Genomic DNA, 14822 nt, shown 5'->3' with positions numbered 1-14822 from the left:
TTGATATATTGTGTGATGTGGCTATGAATGTACCTGCGGTGATAATGGACTCAACACTGAACTCTCTGCTTGTATGGATGCGATTTTATCCATAAAAGATGGCTTCAGTCTCCACGTCTTAAGAAAGAGCAGTTATGGGAATTTCCTGGTAAACCTCTTGCATACCCTTTCTTGGTTGATGTGTATAATGGAAAAGAACTTTTGCTGCTACTTCAGACACCTTGTTCAAACCTGGGAATTGCATTCCTTGCTGTTTCTAAGCAGGAAAAATCTTTTGATGTTAGCGTGATGTCACGCCACACTTTATCCGTTGATCCTAGTTTCCTTCCCCGGGATGGGATTGCAATGTGAGTTCACTCTTATCATTTTATTCATTAACTAATTAATTGTTCAATTGGTTGTTACTTTATATCTTTGCAAAATTAATCCTTGTTCTATTTTTTGTGAGATATGCAACAAACTTGTTGATACTAGCTCCATAATTTTATTTAGCTTTCTTAATCAACTATAGGTTTTCAAAATTAAATTTATTTGCGTTCTAGTTTTTAGTGCATTCATTCCTAGTCCTTGGTTACCAACTCGGAGGAAGTTGTTATGTATAGAACTCAGCGTTCCTTTAAGCAAGAGGTGATAGTGCAGTTGAAGAAATTATTCTCGAAATGCTCATAACTGCTCAACAACATACCCAGTGTAGAGTGGTTGTTTTGGAAGAGTAGAGTGGACGCCGTTCATACCACTACCTCACCTCTGAGGTAGAGAGGTTGTTTTCGACAGTTCCCGACTCAAGACTAAATATAGTCCAGAAAAAGACTTAAAAGAGGTACAAGATACAATGAGGCATTGCAAAACAACATGTAGAAACAAAGCAATACAATAATACATCCAGTGTATTCGCACATAGTGGGGTCTGGGGAGGGTAAAATGTACGCAGTCCATACCTCTACCTCCAAAGAAGTGGATAGGTTGTTTCCGATAAACCCCTGGCTCATGAATTTAGTAACAAAGCAATACCACCACAAAAAAATTCTACAAACGACCTACCCAAAACAACATATGTCAAGTAGAACCCAAGAACAAAAAAAAAAACTACAAGCGTAACACATGACTATTAATAGGACAACACTCCTACCTACCAGCATAAATGCAGTCTACCTCCTAACATTTTACCCTAATTCGTGATCACCACACCTTCCTATCTGAGGTCATCTCCTCGATAAGCTGCAATCGCTTTGTAACCGGTCTAATCACCTTTACCTAGGATATCTTTGGTTTACGTCTACCTCTATGGAATCCACCCATAGCCAACTGGGACAATTGTGCATCTCCTCATCACATGCCCGAACCATCTCAACCTCGCTTCCCGCATCTTGTGTTCCACCGAAGTCACCCCAATCTTATTTCGAATATCCTCATTTCTAGTCCTATCTCGTCTAAGTCAACCCACACATCCATCACAACATCTTCGCCTTCACCACTTTTATCCTTTGGATGTGAGAATTTTGAATTGTCCAACACTCTATTCCTATAACATAGCTGGTCTGACAACCACTTTGTAAAACATGTCCTTAAGTTTAGGAAACACCTTCTTATCACACAAGACTCCATTTCATCCATAACATGGGGAGTGACATCCTCGTCGATATCTCCATTTCTCTGGATAATAGATCCAATTGTTTTAAACTACCTCTCTTTTGAATGACCTGAGTATCAAGTCTCACCTCCACGTTGACCTCCTGCATCACCTCCCTCGCTAAAGTTGCACTCCAAAAATTCGGTCATGGTCCTACTGAACATAAACCCTTTAGACTCTAGAGTTTGTCTCCAACTTCCACAACTTATCATTAACTCCTTCACAAGTTTCGTCAATCGAAGTCATCCACAAATAACATACACAATGACACCTCACATTGAGTTTGCTGCACTTGTCGATAAAGGGGTCCTATTAACCCCTGAACTAATTAAAGGTGGAATTTCACCCCCTTAGTGCGTATATGGCACATAAGTGGCACAACACACTGAAGTGTTACGTAGGCACACGTGTGTGCCACATAACATAGGCACAAGGGGGTGAAAATTCCACTTTTAATTAGTTCAAGGGGGGTAATAGGACCCCTTTAAGTTGAGGTGTGGCATAACCCTTTTGAGTATAGTCCAGGGATAATTGGGTATTTTCTCAAAAAATTATAGACTTACTAAAATAAAAAATTCATATAAAATGCAAAAGAAAAAGAAAACATAAAGAGAACACATAAAAAAAAAATTAATGCAACAATATTCTTATGATATTAACCATTTAAAAAGAAAAAAAATATAAAATTAATGCATAATTCTTTGATTTCGGGTCGATGTTCGACATCTTCTCCCACAAATACAAAAAAAAATAGCTCCGAAAAAGATGAAAAAAAAGATAATCATATGTTTTGGTCAAAGAAAGGTGTCATATCACATTGTTTCTAGCTTTATGATCATCATGCATAGTACATTGTTTCTAGCTTTATGATCATCATGCATAGTGATTTTTAATGGAGTAAAAGCTAAAGAAAAGAAGGAAAAAAGATAGCTACGCCAACAAATTCATAAATTATTATTTTAAACATTAAAAAAATTATAGACTTACTAAAATAAAAAATTCACATAAAATGCAAAAGAAAAAGAAAACATATGAAAAAAAATTAATGCAACAATATTCTTATGATATTAACCATTTAAAAAGAAAAAAAATATAAAATTAATGCATAGTTTTTTGAGTTCATGTCGATATTCGACATCTTCTCCCACAAGCCGACTTACACTACAGAGGCAGTTATTAAAAAAAAAAATTATGTGTCATAAATCGATGCTTCTTGTGGTTGCAAGTTAGCATGCATCTCCCATACATCAATTGATTGTTGTCTTTGTTGACAGTATATAGTTTATAAGGTCTTGTGCTCACAAACACAAGGTACATGCTATAAAGTGTTTCGAAATGAATCTTCACACTCTTATGTAGCATCTTTTTACGGTATAATTGAGAAGAAAAGTAAAGAAATATTTCAAATTTGTTGATATCTTTTCATGTCCCATATATATAAAATTGGAAAATGAAACATATTTCTATCTAAGATTACCAAGATCTTATCCATAGCCTAATTTTAGAAAGGACAAAAAAAAAGGGAAGCTATTATCAATTTAATAAACTTAGATCAATAAATATTTTCTTCAATTTTCTTAATTTCACTCTATTATACTCCTAATATTCTAAGATATTATGAAAACGTAAATTACTTGTTCAATAACTCAATCTTCAAAATCTTCTAACAAAAACCTCTCTCTGCCCCTTCCTTTGAGTTAGATTATTAAACTATCTGATTAAGATATTAAAAAGAGATAGAAAATGTTTCAAGATTTTATGAATAAATCAATTTTTCTTTTTACGAACTTAACAACACACCAAAAAGAAAAAAATTACTTTCATTAGAATTGCTTGAGAGAGAGGAGAGCCAACTTTTATGATCAACTTGAAATTGCTTATGAGAATTACACAAGTGTTGAGCATAAATTTATAAAAAAAATAATACTAGAAGCAAATTATAATCTCAATTCTTCATGGAAGATTTATAATTCTAAAAGTAATCCTTATTCTCCTTTGATTTAGGTCATTCAATTATTCAATCACAATATAAAAGAATTTTTTATTAAGATTTTATGCGTGTAATAAGTTCTTCTTACAAAATTTAAACAAAAAACATGAAAAAAGAATATATTTATTTACCTTAAGAATTTCTTGTGAGAATCACAAAATTTTGAAGCATTGCTAACAAAAACACTCTCTGAAATGTCAGTTCATTTGAAAAGAAAGTAACATTAAAGATGGGAATGGCCAATGTCAATAATAGTGAACCATACATAATACTTAGCTGCCAACGTTTAATTCACATTAATTTATTAAATGCGACAGTTTCAGGTTTTAGCAAATGAAATGATTTTAATTTTTTTATAGCACATTACATAATATAAAAAATAAGAAAAAGTCCAAAAAAATGAGAGAAAAGATAAATAAGAATCCTAACTAATGAGAGGTGTCACATAGGCATAGCTATAACTCTCTTTTATATATACTAGTCTTAGTATACGTGTTTCACGCGTGTAATTTGCTTCAATGAGTTTAATTTTATAAAATCACTTCAATGTATGTCTTTCGACAAGAAATAATTTGTGTTTGACTAACAAATTTAAAGACAGAGCAACTATTAGTATTTTACTAACTATCAGTATTTGATTACAACAACAACAACAAACCCAGTGTATTCTCACATAGTGAGGTCTGGGGAGGGTAAGATGTACGTCCATACCTCTACTTCTAAAGAAGTAAAAAGACTGTTTTCGATAGACCCTCGGCTCGAGACATGGAATACTAAACAAATTCATAGTAAAACATGGAACAAGATGGCATAACATAAATACGACACCCACAAGTAATAGAAAACAGAGAAAAGTAAACAGATTCGTAATAAAGCATGAAACAAAGTATCATAATACCCCCACCAAGTAATTCCCTACACTAGCGACCCAAACTGACCCTAACCTTCTGCCCTAATTCGCTTCCTCCAGATCTTCCTATCTAGTGACATGTCCTCAGTGAGCTGTAACTGCTCCATGTCCAGCCTAATCATCTCTCCCCAGTGCTTCTTCGGCCTACCCCTACCCCACCTAAAACCATCCAAAGATAGCCTCTCACACCTACTATCCGGGGCATCTATGCCCCTCCTCATCACGTGTCCGAACCATCTCAATCGGACTTCCCGCATCTTATTCTCCACTGGAGTCACGCCAACCTTCTCCCTGATAGTCTCATTCCGAACTTTATCCCCCCTAGTCAGCCCACACATCCAACGCAACATCCGCATTTCCGCCACCTTCATTTTTTGAATGTGGGAGTTGTTAACTGGCCAACACTCCGCTCCATACAACATGGACGGACGGACTCCCACCTTGTAGAATTTGTCTTTAAGCTTGGGCGGCACCTTCTTAGCACACAGCACCCCCGAAGAGAGCTTCCACTTCATCCATCCCGCCCTAATACGGTGCGAGACATCCTCGTTAATCTCACCGTTACCCTGAATCACGGACCTGAGATTCTTGAAACTATCCCTCTTACATACCACCTGTGATTCCAACTTCACTACCACCTCATTCTCCAGCCTCACGTCATTAAACTTGCATTCCAAATACTCTGTCTTGCTCCTACTCAACCTGAACCCTTTAGACTCAAGAGTTTGTCTCCACACCTCTAATTTATCATTTACACCCCCTCGCGTCTCATCAATCAAAACTACATCATCTGCAAAAAGCATACACCAAGGCACCTCTCCTTGAATACGCCAAAGCAAACAAAGGACTAAGAGTAGATCCCTGATGTAATCCTGTCAAGACAGTGAAATAATCTGAGTCTCCTTCCACCGTCCTCACCTGAGTTTTAGCTCCATCATACATGTCCTTACATTTTTAAAATTGCTTTTAAATGTATTTTTCTCAAAAATACTTTTAAAACAAAATTACTTTTTTTAGGTTCTGAAATAGTAGAAGTTAAAACTCGTTTTGTTTGTTAGATTTATTTTCATTCAATCTCTCATCCTTGGACCTATGGTATTTCCAAATATATACTTAATTTAATGCGTATGTAACCACAAAGTTTTTCATGTCACTTAATCTAGGACTATATGATCAATTGATTTTTTATTTAGATCATTTTTATTATTTAAATTAATTATTTAATGTGTACTTTAACGTAGATTGCAAATTCATGTAAATGGTGAATATGATTAATTGAGTAGCAACTTAAAAATGTGAACTCAAACTGATAGGAAATGTTTTCTAACGTGCAAAAAAATAAAAATAAAAAATTGACCTCATAATCCTTTCCACGAGGTATTAACATACGTTATAATTTAATACATGTCCACACCCACATAAGAAAATTTTCAATCGTTCTATTAACTAAGCACAAATAAATATAAATATTTTTATTCATAAGAAAATAAATCTGAAAATCACAAAATTGAAGATCCATTAATAAAAATTATAGCTCTAACTCATAAAGTTTTATAAGCAAAAATATACTCGTAAACCTAGAAAATATTTAAAGTTGAAATTAAAATAATATGACGTTATGCGAAATTTACATTACAAACATTCACAAAATAAGATTACAAGAAAATTATAATAAAAACAACATAATATTTAATATGCTTTAGTAAAATGACCTACATATTGAAAAACTAATATTACAAATACAAACCTAGAGTGAATAAATCTCTCCAAAATAAAATTCTTTACTTATGGATGTTATTGTATTATTTGTAGGAAGAAAAGATCCTCAATTTATAGAAGTCCAAAAGGACTAATCAAATATGGAAGAAATATTTTCAAGAAAAAAAATTATTTTACATCAAAAAAAACTTTAATTATGGTAGAAAATTAAAGCAAATCCGAATAAAAAGAACGTGATAATTAATATTTATTAGGAGTCAAAGTCTTGTTTAACCTTCCTTAATAGAAAGTCCTTAAACTCCAAAATCAAAAGTTTATAACGATATAGGATAATATAAATGACTTTGAAAAGAACTCAAATTAAATAATATTTTAAATTTATCATATATTTTGCTCTTAGATTTATTTTATCACATTCTTTTAAATGAAAATATAAATGTTCCTATACTGCATTGACACATTAATATTTGAATTAAAGGTAAGTGAGCATCTTTGAACCCTGAAAGATATAGAATTTAGGTTTAGTTAATTATAGAACTCTTTGTTGTGAGCTTGAAATTTAAATTTCATCATGCATAATTTATATCAGCTTTAATATAATAACTAAGCCATATTTTAGGATATTGAACACTTGTATTTGTTTGGATGTTATCGAAAAACTTTTTGAGCATTCAAACTCCAAATTTGTATTTTTTTCCCTCCAATTTCTTAATTATTTGTTACACGTAATCATATAAGAAATCAATCTTTTATTACAATAATAATTCAGAAGATTTTTAATTTTTTTTTGATTTCTCATCCGGTGTTCGGTACCTGCATTGGAGTCCGACTAATTCAAATTCGCGCCGCGTAGACCCATTCGAAAAATCCGACTAATTCATAAGATTATTATAACTACTTATACCCATATATAGTACTTATATAAATACTCATATAATGGACATACTTTGTTACCACAAATTGATATTCTACTAACACTTGATATTTACATTAATGACTTTAACTTTCCAGATCAGTCCAAGTATCATTAGAAATTGTCAGGCCAAGTGCGCTTCTATGCATAATACACCAGTGGCATGAAACTTTGACCCATCAGCAACATTATTTTTCACTTCAACTTGTATGAAATGTGATCTTTTATGCTTGATATTACATTAGGACTCCTCCATATGTCCATACATATATACCTGGGGAGTCTATTTGGCATGATAGAAAATGGCTTCCAACGTATCCTTTGATGATAATTGCATCATTTTAGTATAAATGATGGGATAAAATAATCTCGGAATTAAGTAATACTTTATACCAAATATGAGATATAGTTAATTCTTAACTTTATTCCGAGATTATTTTTCTTATCCCTTCCACCAAACGACCCCCAAGTCCCATTCCCATATATTTTTGGAGTCTACATCAATTCTCGTAAGAACTCTTATCAATATATTCCTTATTCACTACTTTGGCATACAAATCTCTATCCAAACTAAACACTCTTAGCAAACACAGTGGCGTAATTGTAAAAGAATATTTCAGAGTAGCTACTACACATAGACACATAATTGCACATTAAGTTGCAAAAACAATTGATAAAGCCGATGAAATACTTGTCTCTAGATCATTAAAAGCGGAAACAATATTGTAGGAACACGTACAATCAAGTAAACACACTAAATTTGATAATAAAGTGGATAAAATTTCAATTCCACTTATTCTGTCATTTTTCCAGCAATATTGGTATACCAAAAACTTTGAAGCATGTTCCACTCAATGTAAAACACTTTTTTCTAACTAAGCAGAAATTCCACATGTAAATTTTTTTAATATATAATCATGGTGTCTAGGCCCATTTGTACGCACTTTGACTAATTTCACAAAATACCTATCATCTCCCGCTAACAACATGATAGTAAGTAACTCTTTCCATCAAAGTTAGAACCGACACATTTTTTTTGTTATGCTAAAAAAAAGTACATGTCTTCAAAATCGTATGAAAATACAACAAAGAATAAACAAACACTCATGTTTTAATTAAAAGAAAGTATACGTCTTTGTAGTACAACAATGAATCGCATGAGATGCCTAACTTTTCAATGTTAGTGAATGTGCATGAAGACATCCAAGCACTACTCTAGAAGTGTAAAAGCGAAAAATGGAATTGACAATTTCACTTCGCCACACACTTATTTTCTATATGCCCAAATTTCCAACCAAAGAACTTGGCATTACATATATGCAGTTATGCATTATATTAAGGATGAGATAATCGCGAAGAAAACTAATTATAAAAAATTAAAGTTGAAAGCAGAAGCACTTCTTGTAACCATGAATCAAGCTAAATACACATTGAAACAATAGAAGTAGTGTCTTACAAAGAAAGTTGCCTTGACTAGATATTGAATTCACATAAAGAGGCGGAGAGATCAGTTCTTGTTTGCAAAATTTTGAAATTCACATTGTATTTATGCAAATATTTTACAGGGTTTTTCCTTCCATGTTTTTCTTTCTTTATTCCTTTTTTTTTACGTGATTGTTTTTTTAGTTTTTTCTTTTCATATATTCCTTTCTTTATTTCTTTTTTGTACGTGTTTTTCCCTCTTGATTACTCTCTTTATTTTTACCTGATTTATCTATTGTGGTATGTCTATTAAAATTATAAGAGGAAAATGACTCCTAAAATCAATTATCACAAATTCTCGGACTTTTTACATCATTCAAATAAGGAAAAAATCAATAAGTAAAATTTTAGTTGATTTTAAAGTCTTAAATATTATAAAGAGAATTGAATAATAATATAACAAAAAAGGTGAAAAGACAATTTTGTCTATTGTAGAGTATTTTAATAAAGGGTAAAAAGTTCAAATCACTTTTCTAAAAGTCTTCACACTTTTAATATATTATAGATATAGATATACTAGTACACGTACCCGCGCGATGCGCGGATATTATTAAAATATTATTTTTAATCATTTCATATTGAAATGGCTTGTTCAAATATGTTGCTAAATCATATTACCTTTTAAAAAAAATTCAACTATCATATTATTTCTCAAATAAAAGGAGAGGGAAAACTACACCCCCACCCCGACCGCAACCTCCACGTCCATATCCATCCCACACACCCCACCCCCCCCCCAATTTTTTAAAAAAAAAAAAAAATTCTACCCCCCCCCCCCCCCCCAAGCCAATTCCCTACCTCTAACCAAATCTATACCAAAACAAATCAATAGTCTCAAAAAAAAATTATATTTTATATTTTTTTATTATATTACTTATAATTTAAATCTACAATGCCTCTCTCCTCCCTCCACCCCCCCCCTCGCAAATATACGCAAATCTTACCACTATCACGCAGAGTGATTCCTATTCCAAAATATTGTCCAACATCCAACTTTTTATCTAAAAGTGTTCCAAAGACTCCAATGTAAGGGTGTTAAGTGGGTCGGGCCGGGTCAACCTAGAATCGGCCCGTGAGATTAGCAGGGTTGTGGCCCGGTTCGGATCCACGCCTGGTTAAACGGGTCGATCCGATTTCAGGCCCAACCGTAAAAAATTTAAAAACAACCCTGAACCGGCCCACTTAACTCAATCCGGTCCAACCCACCTAAACCAGATCAAAACTGGTTAAAAATTCGGTCAAAACCGGTCAAAAACTAAAAAAAAAAAGTTTTTTCTCCAATATACACTATATACCCATCTATATATATTTTAAATATGTTAAACAATATATATACACTATATATATAGTATATACTACATTAGAATTTTAAAAATATATACACATAATACATATACACAATTACACATGTAATCGTGTATACAACTATACGTTAGTTAAATACATATTCTACTCTAAATAAAACATATACTATAAGATATATACTACAATTTATTGATATATATAATAATTTATAAAACATATACACATGTATACATTAAATATATACGTCTATAGAAGATATATACACATATATACGTACCATTCAATATATGTACTACTTTAAATAAAATATATACTACAATATATATATACATATACTACAATATATACACACTAAATATATAGTTATATACTAATTTATAAAACATATACATATGTATACGTTAAATATATACTACTTTAGAAAATATACACAAATATATTCGTATCATTCAATAAATACATACTATTTTAAATAAAATATACTACAATATATATACTACAATATATATACACACTAAATGTATAGTTATATACTAATTTATAAAATATGTACACATGTATACGTTAAATATATAAGTACTACTTTAGAAAATATACACACATGTATACGTACCATTCAATATATACGTACTACTTTAAATAAATTATACTAAAATATGTATACACACTAAATATATAGTTATATACTAATTTATAGAACATATACACATGTATACGTTAAATATATACGTCTATAGAAGATATATACACATATATACGTACCATTCAATATATGGACTACTTTAAATCAAACATATACTGCAATAAATATATACTACAATATATACACACTCTAAATATATAGTTATATACTAATTTCTAAAACATATACACATGTATACGTTAAATATATACTACTTTAGAAAATAAATACACATATATACGTACCATTTAATATATACGTACACATATAAAATATATGTAGTACTTTAAATAAAACATATGCTACTTAATATAATAAATTAATAATACTTTATAGTAAATTAGTAATTTATTAAAGCTAAGTATTTATTTTAAACTAAAAATTCAATTTAAATTATTAAATGAAAAAAATTACAAAGTAAGGACTAAGGAGTGAATGAATGTTGAATTTTATTGATTGCAAAATGATCCAAAATTTATAATTTACATGGATGAAAAATCTACAAATTTTGCATCATTTTTCCAACTCATTCATGTTAATATTAACGGGAACTTGCATAGGATAGTCAAAGTCAACGGGGGAAAAATCATGCATTGGACTTGATTCTGCTGAGTTCTCTCGTGAAGTCATAATTTCTTCAAGTCTCTGCTCGTCGTTCAGCTCCGCTTCTATTTCCTTGATTTCTTCGTTCGGCTCTAATCCAATCTCTAAGGCAAACTAGAACATTCATTGCATTGCTTCCCAATGAATGTCGGTTGTCTCCAAGCTGCTGTCGTCCCTGACTAAAAGCGCTCTCCGATGCAACGATTGACATTGGAATATTTAAGATGTCTCTAGCTAATCTTGAAAGCACATGATATTGTGCTTCATTATTCTTCCACCAATCCAACTTGTTGATCCATCATCAGCGATCCTCTTGCGGCAATCGGAGATAATACTTCAGCTTTTCCCGATAAGTTGTTGTGTAAGCTCCCTCCTCAACACTGTTCTAACAAGGTCAATCTTAAAAGTGATCAGAAAAACCACTATATGCCTCCCGAGGAGCGACAGTTGGAGTGATATTTGTCGGCATAGCTAATTAAACTAAATCAACATAGTGGTTATATAATTTATCTATGTAAGCGTTCACATCGGTCATAGCCGTCCACAAATCAAGTTGTTCTTGTTCTTCATCATCAGAATCATTGTTAGTATTTATCTCTAAGTTAGCATAAATAAGAGTACTAAAGCGGCACATAGTAGTACATTTCATGCACGGATTTAGCATAGCACCAACCAAGTAAATAGGGAGAATCGAAAAAAAATATTTTTTAAATTTAGCAAACATGGCACCAACAGCAAACCAAACATTTAACAGTAAGCAAACCACAATGTTGGTTAAAAGATAGTGTAATAGGAACTCTATATTTATAGCAAGTTTTTAAAAAATCATACGTAACATTCCATCTAGTATCACATTCTCCAATCATCAATATCGGTGCAAGTCCATTTTGTTCACATTTAAGTTTAAAGTCTTTAATTCTTCTTCTATGATTATTTCCTTGAATAAAACCAACGGCAAGCCAAATTTTTTTAATATAAAGTTCAAAAAATTCAAGACCATCTCTTACAATTAAATTATATATATGACAAGCATATTTAACATGAAAAATTTCAAGTAACAGCGGAGATATCTTAGATTTTAACTTTGTTATAGCAGTCTTGTTGTTAGAAGTATTATCAAAAGCAATACATAAGATTTTATTTTCAATACCATAAAATTATGCAACTTGAGCAATCAAATCAACAATAAAATCTCCAGTATCTTTACGATCTTCATCATATAAAAAGCAAGAATACATTTTTGTATAACAAAATTACTATCCATCCAGTGACAAGTAATGATTAGATAATTATTTTTATTTACAGCACGACCAAGATCAAAAGTTAGGGATATTCAACATTGAATATTTTTAAACAATGTTGATAAATAAAAATAATATTATGAATGAAGTCTAAAAATATCGGCCGTACAAGTAGTTCTAGGAATACCATTAAAAATAGAATTATAAATTGATTGAATGTAATGCATAAACGCATCAAAAGAAGGAAAACTAAAAGGCAAACAACCCACAACTACCATTTTAACTATTTCTTTCCGGTCCCTTAATTTATTATACTTCTTCATTACCTGACTAGTTACTGGGTCCATTCTAGTTTGCATTGACCCACCAGCATCCGGCATCACCTCGTGCAATATTTAACTCTCTTTCATGATTATCACTTATATGTCTCATTAACGTACCCGTACGACCCCTTGCTTGCCTCCTCTTTTATTCTTATATATTTGTTGACAAATATTGCATTGCACCTCAATATCTGATATACGGTCAAAAAATTGTCATGCAATACTAATTGGTTTACGAGCTCTTGGTGCACGGGAGGACGGGGAGGGAGATTACCCGATTCAGATCTAACGTTAGCATTTCCTACTGCGGGTGTCTCACCAATATTTTCATCATCTTCGTCTAAATTAACCGCATCTACTTCATAATCTTCTTCTATGCCGTAATTTTCTGAGCTTCTACATAATCCATATCGTGGTCCCTATTTCTTCCTCAAAAGGTTGACTAAGCGGTACCGGAGACGGACACACACGGGTATATCTACTACTTGAAGTACCTCTACCGCTAGTAATTCGCTTTTTACTACCACTACCACTTTCGGGACAAATTTTTTTAACACCTTTAGTGGCGAGGTTTCTTAATTTATCCATAATATAAATTAAACTAAAAATATTCAAAATACACAAATATAATAAAATTAAATATTCAATAATTAATACACAAATTAAAAATTAAACGTAAGAGATGGAACGACAATACCAAAATTTGAAAGTATCTGAAGGTTGCGACTTTAGAAACTTCCACTCGTAATTTGTAATTGCATAATTAAAAAATTAAAGTGAGCACTTTAGGAAATTAAATATATAGAATATTTGAGAATTAAGATTTGAGAGAAAATGAAAAATTCTGTGGAAAGTGATTTGCAAGTGTAGGGTATTTATAGGAATTTTTTGGGGGTTAAAAAATATTTTAAATGAAAAAGATTTTTTTTTTAAATAAAAATGGCCAAAGTAGCCGTTTGGACCAAAAAAACGGCTATATAGCTGTTGGGCCAACGGCTACTTTGGGCCCAACGGTCCAATTGTGATTTTTTTTTTAAAAAAAAGAAACTGGGCCGGTTAATCGGCGGGCCCGCACCAGGTTTGGTCCGAGCCGGGTTAATCAGGCCCAAAACAAAAAATAACCCATCACGGGACCCAGTACCCTACGGTCCATGGGCTGATCGGGCTAGGTCGGACCGCGTCAGCCCGACCTGTTTGACACCCTTACTCTAATTCATAGAGAAACATGCTAGATTGGTACAAGACTACATGCTGAAAAAAAATAGTATATACTATAGAGGATTGGGCTAGGTAATGTGGTATTTTAGTCCTAAATTGCATTTACCTCTTAGCGTTTGAATTCATTATTTCATTATAACGTATGAATTCATTATATTTTATAGTTATGAATTCATATTTATTATTTAAAAGTAGTTTTAGTGAATGTTAATACCCATAAAAAAACAGACATGCACTCCCGGCGGGTGGCATGATAAAGCGATCACTCTAGTCAAAAGTACTGAATTTATTAGATGAACGTGGCCTCCATCCACCGCGTGTCACTACATATAGTATCATTTTAGGGTCATGAATTCTTGAACCAATATCAGTTCAAAGTATACCAACCTATGTACTATCATTTCTTATTTGGTTGAATCGAACCCTGAGGTAGACTGCCTATGAATGTCTAGCATAAACAAGAAAAATATTGAACATAATTCATATCCTTTATATTATTTAAGATTTACCTTGAAAATATTGGTGATTAATAATCCATGCAAATAATATAATATTCATAAATGGTTTCACCAGAACCAAATTGAAAAGAATTTACTCATCATGTATGTACATAATATATTCATACACCTTTTCTATAATTAGAAACATAGTAAGTTTTCGCTCATGGTGATTTAACATAAAATATAGTTCATCAATTGTTTTGAGGATCTGGACCACTAGGAACCCCACATATGGTTTACCACTCAATGTTTCATGAGGATGATTAACTATCATTGTGGTCTTTTTATTTGACGATGATAATGAAT

Source organism: Capsicum annuum, chromosome 5, assembly GCF_002878395.1.
Source record: "Capsicum annuum cultivar UCD-10X-F1 chromosome 5, UCD10Xv1.1, whole genome shotgun sequence".
Lineage (NCBI taxonomy): Eukaryota > Viridiplantae > Streptophyta > Magnoliopsida > Solanales > Solanaceae > Capsicum > Capsicum annuum.
The sequence above is the reverse complement of the archived record's forward strand: the minus strand, read 5'-3'. Positions refer to the sequence as shown.